Raw genomic sequence first — 10,000 nt, 5'->3', positions numbered from 1 at the left:
ACGATACATATATTTTAAAAAATGAAATAAATGATGGATCTAGTAAAGCATACGAGGACACGCTCTAAAAATGACGAGGAATGAAGTCAGAGAATGGGGAAGCGATTACGACACGTAACAGACAGGTCTAATTACAGACTCCCAGACGAAGTCGCAATTCATGCACCCCCCTCCTTTCTGGAACTCCCCCCTCCCACCCGCCCCACGCCCAACAGGCCCCCGCCCTCCATGGGACACACACCCCCATGCTAAGATTTAATTTACGTCTACAGAGGCGTTTAAAATCATAATTACAACCAGGAGCTGTCTTTAGTGTCCAGCTTTGAAATTTTCTTCATTCTTCTGTTTTCCCTGGTTCTTCCAACCTCCTCCTCGTTCCTCTCAAAAGAAAATGTCTTACCAAAGCCCTTTCAAATTAACATCTGTTTAAGAAGGGCTATTAACATTCCAAGCAGTTTTCCACAGTACAGAAACAAGTGCTCATGTATGTCAGAGAGGAAATAAATGCCAATGTGTAATACATAAAGGAATGTATGAATAAATTAAAGAATGGATTAATAAGCACGAGATTGAGTAAAAAAGAGGATGGTCACACCTTTAGGATCCCTCCTCCCTCTCCCCCCCCCTTTCTCCCTCTCTCTCTCTCTCTGCATACACACTTTTCGTCTGTATCTCCCCTCTTTCTCCTTCCCCCTTTCTCTCTCTCTCTCTCTGCATACACACTTTTACTCCGTCTTTCTCTCCCCCACCAACTCTCTCTCTTCGCATTCACACTTTTCGACTGTACTTCCCTCTTTCTCTCACCCCACCCCCCCCCCTCTCTCTCTCTCTCTCTGTATACACACTTTTCGTCTGTACCTCCCTCTTTCTCTCACCCCACCTCTCTCTCTCTGTGCATACACACTTTTCGACTGTACTTCCCTCTTTCTCTCACCCCTCTCTCTCTCTCTCTCTGCATACACACTTTTCATCCGTACCTACGTCTCCCCCTTCTCTCTCTCTCTCTCTTTCTCTATTTTTTTTAACCCATTCAACGACAGTTAAAAAAAAAATAAAACAAAAAATCTCGCGTCTTTGTTTGCTCTATTTTATCGTGGGCTGAAGACCTCCACTTCTCTCTCCTCTCTTTTCCTTCTACTTCTTCTTTTTCTTCTTCTTTCCCTTCTATTTAAACTTGAGAGGAGAAGAAGCGTAATGACCCCAAGTTTACATAATAAATTTTATATTCTGTAATAGGACGGTCTTGTTATCAGGATCACGCTTGCACTCTATTGTAAGAGTGAATCACACCGGAGGATTATAATGTATAAAAGGTTTGACTTAATTTGGTCTATATCTATACATACTATACACACACACATATATACATATATATATACAGGTGTATATATACATATATATATATATATGTATATATATATGTGTGTATATGTACATACACACACACACACACACACACATATATATATATATATATATATATATATATATATATATATATATATATATATATATATATATATGGCTGTTTGTTAACTTACCTTCACCTGTTATCATTCCTGAATAAATAAACAAATTAACAAATGAATGAAAAGAAATAATTTCGAAGCTTTACATCTCCTCTAAGAGAATAGCTAGCGTCGCGTATGCCGGAGAAAAAAAAAAATATACGAAAAATTAAAATTGCTGTTGGGCGAAATGTGGTTTCTCACGATATAAAAGGCGTTCATACGTAATCACAGGAAGAGCTGTGGCGTCCATTATTTATCGTAAATATACGCGCGCGCGCACACACGCACACACACACACATACATACATATATATATATATATATATATATATATAAGTGCATATATATATATTATATATATAAATTTATATGTATAATATATAAATGTATATATATATAAATTCATATAGATATATACATATAAATATGTATATTTATATACTTTATATATATACGCATTTATATACATATATATATATATTATATATATATAACCACAAATAAATATATATAAGAAAATTATAATAAAATAACAGACCAAAATTAAGGCCTTAAGACTCTACGGAGAAACTCCCCATATATCGATTTCCACACTCTCGCCTTATAATAACATAAATAATATTAATATTATTAAACTATTGCACCAATCTCCCGGCCCAGGTGTGTTCTAATTAGCCTCCGTGACCACGAAGTGATCACGTGACTTCCCAAAACGGTAAAATGAAACTCGAAACAAAATAAAAGAAAAAATAAAAATAAAAGGAAAATACAAAGTCATTTAGGTTGGTGTTGGGTAAGACGATGCTTCAGTTTCACAATCTCTCTCTCTCTCTCTCTCTCTCATGATCTAGGTCTCTCTCTCTCTCTCTCTCTCTCTCTCTCTGTTTCTGTCTTTCTCTCTCTTTCTCTGTCTGTCTCTCTCTCTCTCTCTGTTTCTCTGTCTCTTTCATGATCTAGATATCTCTTTCTCTTTGTCCGTCTGTCTCTCTCTCTCTCTCTCTCTGTTTCTCTGTCTCTTTCATGATCTAGATATCTCTTTCTCTTTGTCCGTCTGTCTCTCTCTCTCTCTCTCTCTCTCTCTCTCTGTTTCTCTGTCTCTTTCATGATCTAGATATCTCTTTCTCTTTGTCCGTCTCTCTCTCTCTCTCTCTCTCTCTCTCTCTCTGTTTCTCTGTCTCTTTCATGATCTAGATCTCTCTCTTTCTGTGTTTCTCTGTCTCTCTCTGTCTGTCTCTCTCACGGCCTAGATCTCTGTCTGCCTGTCTGTTTCTCTGTCTCTGTCTCTTTTGTGATCTCTCTCTCTCTCTCTCTCTCTCTCTCTCTCTCTCTCTCTGTTTCTCTGTCTCTTTCATGATCTAGATCTCTCCCGTTGATAACATTGCATGTTATAGCGAAGATTTTCTGCAGATCATCGGTCACTTTCACTTTTAAAGCCCACCAAGGCAACGTAACAGAAAACATAATTACGAAGACAGATATCAGATTTTTTTTGATGCGAAGAACACGAAGTTATTTCTCTGCGTGTGTAATTATGCGCATGCGTGTTTTATTTACGTACTTAACGTGACCAACAAGGTACTATGTTTTACCATTTATATATTGCGCATGTTAGTTCGTATATCGTACAAATATCCTTGCGCAATTTCTCTGGGAAACTTGCATTGCTAGTCTGGGGCTTTTTAATAATAATAATAATAATAATAATAATAATAATAATAATAATAATAATGTTTGCATAAATTCACAAGCGAGTAAACAATGCACTGTATGTGTTCAGTCACAGTGTTTCTCTAACTGTTATAATAATAATAATAATAATAATAATAATAATAATAATAATAATAATAATAATAATAATAATAATAATAATAAATATTTGCATAAAATTGCTGGCAAGTAAACAAAATATTGTATGCTTTCACAGTCACAGTATTCCTCTAACTATTATTATAAATAATAATAATAATAATAATAATAATAATAATAATAATAATAATAATAATAATAATAATAATAATAATAATAATAATTTGCATAAAATCACAGGCAAGTAAACAGTACAGGTTTCCACGATCACAGTCAACAGACCTCCTCCAACTGAAATAATAATAATAATAACAATAATAATAATAATAAATTCAGAGTCTGCACGGCTCGTCCATCAGAAATGGGACCAATATCTTTTCCATAAACACAAGAAAAACTTTGCGTCACCTCACAGCCTTAGGCACAAGACAACACTGGGCGTAGTTCTGGCTGTTTCAGAAGCACCTCGAAACGCCTGTTCTGAAACCTTACAAGAATTTTGGCTTCTCTGTAGAAGAGGAACTCGCCTTAGCTGCGTGACCTTTTCAGACAGAAATGGAATGGAAGATTCCATGCCTGATGGACTCTTCTTTCCAGGCGGAAATGGAATGGAACATTCCAGGGATGAAGGACTTTTTTCCAGGTAGAAATGGAATGGAAGGTTCCATGCCCTATGGACTTTTCTTTCCAGACAGAAAAGGAATGGAAGATTACATGCCTAGTAAATTCCTTTCCAGGGAGAAATGGAAAAGAAGATTCCATGCCTGATGGACTTATTTCTAGGCAGAAATGGAATGGAAGGTTCCATGTTAGATGGTCTTCTTCCAGGTAGAAATGGAATGGAAGATTCCATAACTGATGGATTCCTTTCCAGGCTGAAATGGAATGGAAGATTCCATGCCTGATAGACTCCTTTCCAGGTATAAATGAAATGGAAGATTCCATACCTTATAGACTCTTCTTTCCAGGCAGAAAAGGAATGGAAGATTCCATACCTAGTGGACTCCTTTCCGGGCATAAAAGAAATGGAAGATTCCATGCATGATGGACTCCATTCTAGGCAGAAATGGAATGGAAGATTACAAGCCTAGTGGACTCCTTTCCAGGCAGAAATGGAAAAGGAGGTTCCATGCCTGATGGGCTTATTTCTAGGCAGAAATGGAATGGAAGATTCCATAATTGATGTATACCTTTCCAGGCAGAAATGGAATGGAAGATTCCATGCTTGATGGACTTATTCCTAAGCAGAAATGGAATGGAAGATTCCATAACTGATGAATTCCTTTCCAGGCTGAAATGGAATGGAAGATTCCATAACTGATGGATTCCTTTCCAGGCTGAAATGGAATGGAAGATTCCATGCCTGATAGACTCCTTTCCAGGCATAAATGAAATGGAAGATTCCATACCTTATAGACTCTTCTTTCCAGGCAGAAAAGGAATGGAAGATTCCATACCTAGTGGACTCCTTTCCGGGAATAAAAGAAATGGAAGATTCCATGCATGATGGACTCCATTCTAGGCAGAAATGGAATGGAAGAGTACAAGCCTAGTGGACTCCTTTCCAGGCAGAAATGGAATAGGAGGTTCCATGCCTGATGGACTTATTTCTAGGCAGAAATGGAATGGAACATTCCATAATTGATGTATACCTTTCCAGGCAGAAATGGAATGGAAGATTCCATGCTTGATGGACTTATTCCCAGGCAGAAATGGAATGGAAGATTCCATAACTGATGAATTCCTTTCCAGGCAGAAATGGAATATTCCATGCCTAGAGGACTCATTTCCAGGCAGAAATGGAATAGAAGATTCCATGCCTGATGGACTTATTTCTAGGCAGAAATGGAATGGTAGATTCCATGTTTGATGGCCTTCTTTCCAGGTAGAAACGGAATGGAAGATTCCATGCCTGATGGACTTATTTCTAGGCAGAAATGGAATGGTAGATTCCATGTTTGATGGCCTTCTTTCCAGGTAGAAACGGAATGGAAGATTCCATGCCTGATGGACTTATTTCTAGGCAGAAATGGAATGGTAGATTCCATGTTTGATGGCCTTCTTTCCAGGTAGAAACGGAATGGAAGATTCCATGCCTGATGGACTTATTTCTAGGCAGAAATGGAATGGTAGATTCCATGTTTGATGGCCTTCTTTCCAGGTAGAAACGGAATGGAAGATTCCATGGCAGGTGGACTCCTCTCCAGACAGAAACGGAATGGAAGATTCCATACCTGGTAGACTGCTGGTGTTTAACCATGACTGTCCTAATTGCTGGCAACGGAAAGAGAGAGACAGGGACAGGGACTGGTAACCTTACAGCCCAGGCCCGAAGAAGCAAGGAGGAAGAGGTAACGTCCCTTAAGGAAGAAAAGGAACACAGGAGCTAGAAAAGCATTCTAAAGATCGGCAGAAGAAAGGAAACAAATTTGTAGAGAAATACCCTACTGTATAAGTGTAGGAAGAAGTGGTACAACCCCTCGTAACACCTGTCAGACAACCTCTTTCTCATCAAACTCAACTTGAAGACAATTTTTCCCAATCGACAACACACATTAGAGGAAAACTCAGCCGATAGAACCCACCTTGGAAAAACGATGTCTCTAATCAAACGCAACCAGGTTGAATCTGTTTGCGTTTTACTGATCAACTGAAATTGAGTGGAAACACCTTGCCTAAACAAACTAAGACCTAATCAACTGCGATTTAATGGAAGAGAAATTTCTAAGCGATGGCAATTACTTAGAAGAGGAGGGAAAAGGAGATTGAATATGAACTCGGCTGGATAGAGAGGTCGTTATTTTATAATAAAGTTGACGAAGACAAATGATATTATTGTTATTATTATTATTATTATTATTATTATTATTATTATTATTATTATTATTGTTGTTGTTATTTCTGAAGAAGATCCTCTTTCAACTTTATTATTATTACTGCCGAAAATTAGCAAATATTCATAAGGACCAAACACACAAGACAGCTTTCAAAACAAACTTCCACAAAATATGTTAATCATTAGGAAGTAAAGCAAGAGAGAGAGAGAGAGAGAGAGAGAGAGAGAGAGAGAGAGAGAGAGAGAGAGAGAGAGAGAGAGAGGTGTAAATAGCAGTCCAGCTTACGTAAACAGGCAAATTCAAACACACAGTACAATGTCACGCACACCTGTTCCTATCTTGACACAAGTGGCCATCTGCCAATTTGAGCTCCCCCCCCAAAAAATGCAATAAAAAGGGGTGAGAAGGACACTAGATAAAATTGGGGTCAGGGGAATGGTTAAAGGAATAATAGAGAATCTTTATCGGCACGAATAAAGGGTATAGTAAGTATGTGGAATTGATTTTCTGACTGTTTGTTCAGTTATTCATCTATATATTCCATAAGACTCATCAGAATCCGTTCTTCGTTCTCGAGATATGAATGAATATTTTCCCCAAGTTCCACCAAAATCCCCTCGTTCGTTCTCGTAGCATGGTTGAATATTTTCTATAAGTTTCGTCGAAATCCGCCCCATCCATTCTTGAAATATTAGTAACTGTTTTAAATAAAATTTCTTCTTAATTTGCTCAAGATATGTGGGTACACAATGGGGACATGGGAACAGCATTCCTGTGCCCTTATTCAACAAGGAAGCGACCAAAAAAAATCGACTAACCACCTCAGTCACTGCCTAAGTCAATCAAGAAATGGACCTAAGTCGTTTCGCCCCCCGTGAGAACGATCTCGGGTATCTCCTTGTTAAGGAGTGTTAATGATAATGCATGCTCCACTTTATTTCTGGAAAGTGGGGTATGAGGGCAGGGTGCTACCAGGCAAGCTATTCCTGCATAACTACCAATCAAGCATATATACTAAGTAATAATAATAATAATAATAATAATAATAATAATAATAATATTATAATTATTATTATTATTATTATTATTATTATTATCATTCAGAAGATGAACCCCTATTCTTATGGAACAAGCCTATAGGGCCATTGATTAAAAATCAAGCTTCTACAGAATATGATGTTCATTTGAAAGAAGTTACAGAAGATAATACGAACCACAGAAAGACGAGATCAGTCATTGGAAAAAAAAAAAGATAATGAATAGAATAATGATAAAAATATAAATAAATGAGTAAAATAAGATGCAAATACAAAATAAGGAAGACTCTGATCGCATTTACTGTTGCCAAACTTTCGACGCAAAAATAAAGCACTCGGGAATCGTGAAAATTAAACTCCTCGACAGCGGAAAAAACAAAATACCTTTGGATAGTAGTGCCAAGGTTAAGCACTTCAAAAGCGCTTAGACCCACACAAACAAGAAACACTTGAAGCAGCACTTGCAGACTGAGAAAACAACTCGTAAGTTACACGCGAAAAATAGGTCTAAAAAAAAAATGCATCTTCCTACAACGCCAAAATCAGACCAAGTCTGCAACGCGAAAATAAAACTCTACGGAAAAGGGACACCTGGCAGCTTCGATTACCAAGGGATGTGTCTGTGGTTATTTTGGTAGTAATCAGGACAATGTAAATCAGTCCTGCTCTTATTTTTTTTTATTTTTTTAATTTACATAAATTATTTTGTTTGTATTTTGTTTAGAGAAGTGTTATATATATATATATATATATATATATATATATATATATATATATATATATATATATATATATATTACTAAAAGGACCTCATTCAAACTGGATGGTATCTAATGGAGTATTTATTTAGAAAGTTACAAGCTTTCTTGGACAAACAGTCCACATTATCAAGTATCCGTACGGATACCTGATAATGTGGAGCTTGTCCAAGAAGGCTTGTAACTTTTTCTGAATAAATACTCCATTAAATACCATACAGTTTGAATGAGGTCCTTTCAGTAATTCTACTAGTGCACAGAACCATTGTGTATGTGATAAAGTTTATATATATATATATATATATATATATATATATATATATATTTACACATATAAATGTATAATATATACATTATATGTCATATTTATATAATATATATATATATATATATATATATATATTTACACATATAAATGTATAATATATACATTATATGTCACATTTATATATATATATATATATATATATATATATATATATATATATATATATATATATATATATATATATATATGTTATTACACTCACACACATATATATATTATGTATATATACTATACATAATTAAAAATATGCTAGCATATATGTGTGTGCGTACACATGCATGTGTGTGTTTACGTAACAGAAAAAACACACAGAAGCGCCACAGCAGTCAAAGTTCACACAACTCCATTAATGAATACTGCAATATGCACAGAGCAACGACCTTTCGGAATAAACAGGGCCTTTGTAACTCCCCTGCTGGTAAGTTAAGTCTCTCTCTCTCTCTCTCCCCCAGCAAATTGAAGACTCACAACCGAGAAGGCGGTGCCTTTGTGCCACTGGGCAATGCCCCGGGGAATAACAGCGTCGCCACTTGGGGGCATTTTGGGGTACGCATAGGAAATTAGGGTCAGTGCTTTGATGCCCCAGTCGTCTTTCAGATTTTGCTTGAAAAGGGTTCCGTTTCCTTTGGTCTTACCTGTTTTTTTTTTTTTTCTTTTTTGCTGGGATTTTAATTTTCTTGATGTTTCTGTATTTTCTTTCTCATTCTTCTTTGTTTTTTTTTCTCTGAAATATTCTTTTCTAATGATTCACTCCTTCTTTAATTATTCTTTGACTTTCTCTTTTTCTCTTAAGTTTTCTTACTTAGTGATCCGCTCATTCTTTAATTATTCTTTGATTTTTTTCTCTTACATTTTCTTATCTAATGATCCGCTCATTCTTTAATTATTCTTTGATTTTTTTCTCTTACATTTTCTTATCTAATAATCCGCTCATTCTTTAATTATTCTTTGATTTTTTCTCTGACATATTCTCATCTTATGATCTGCTCATTCATTATTCTTTGATTTTCTCTCTCTTTTTCTCTTAAAATTTCTTGTCTTATGGTCTGCTCATTCTTGAATTATTCTCTGATTTTCTGTCTTTTTCTCTGAAATATTCTTATCTTATGATTTGTTTACTCTCTATTCGCAAAGGTCAAAGGTCCACTTGGACGGGCATCCAGATGAGACTTTATATCCTTCCCAAGTCCGGAAAAGGAAAATGGAAAAAGAAGGGAATAAAGGTGGGAATTAACCCCAAAAGGAATAAGCCTTTATGTCTTTAAAAAAAAAAAGGCGTATTATATAAGTCACGAAACACGGAAGCTGGAAGTGATTTCGCAGCCTTGACAGAAATATAGAAGGCCCTAAGTGAATCATTTTCTCTTTTTACTTACTTGTCAGTTCCTTGTTTACTGGTGATTCGTTTATATACTGTTACATTACTTTATATTTCTTTTTCAATTTATTCTTTACTTTTTATTTCTCCAGCTATTTGATTAGACATCCTGTTATCATCCCGTATGGGATGAGATATAGAGTTTAGGCCAAAGGCCAAGCGATGGGACATATGAGGTCATTCAGCACTTAAACGGAAATCGACAGTAAAAAAGGTTTGAAAGGTGTAACAGGAGGAAAACCTCGCAGCTGCACCATGAATCAACTGTTATCAGAGGGTGGAAAATAAGATGGAAGATAATATGAACTGAGGTGCAGTAAAAGGAACGAAAGGGGTTGCAGCTAG

General features: G+C 36.0%; 1 protein-coding gene across 3 annotated transcripts in view; it reads right to left on the bottom strand.

Moving 5' to 3' along the window:
• LOC136834809 (sodium- and chloride-dependent glycine transporter 1-like) overlaps positions 1–10,000 on the bottom strand; it is a 127,672-nt gene that overhangs the window by 37,700 nt on the left and 79,972 nt on the right. Inside the window, exon 1 of one of the 3 annotated variants that reach the window (XM_067097543.1) lies at positions 3,726–3,750. The exons of the other annotated variants lie outside the window; for them this stretch is intronic. The gene's annotated coding sequence lies outside the window, so the exon portion shown is untranslated. Of the gene's footprint in view, positions 1–3,725; positions 3,751–10,000 lie in introns of those variants that run through there. 3 annotated transcript variants of the gene reach the window in all.

The sequence above is a fragment of the Macrobrachium rosenbergii genome, chromosome 54 (genome assembly GCF_040412425.1).
Source record: "Macrobrachium rosenbergii isolate ZJJX-2024 chromosome 54, ASM4041242v1, whole genome shotgun sequence".
NCBI lineage: Eukaryota > Metazoa > Arthropoda > Malacostraca > Decapoda > Palaemonidae > Macrobrachium > Macrobrachium rosenbergii.
Note: the sequence above shows the minus strand (reverse complement) of the source record. Positions and strands in the feature narration are given on the sequence as shown.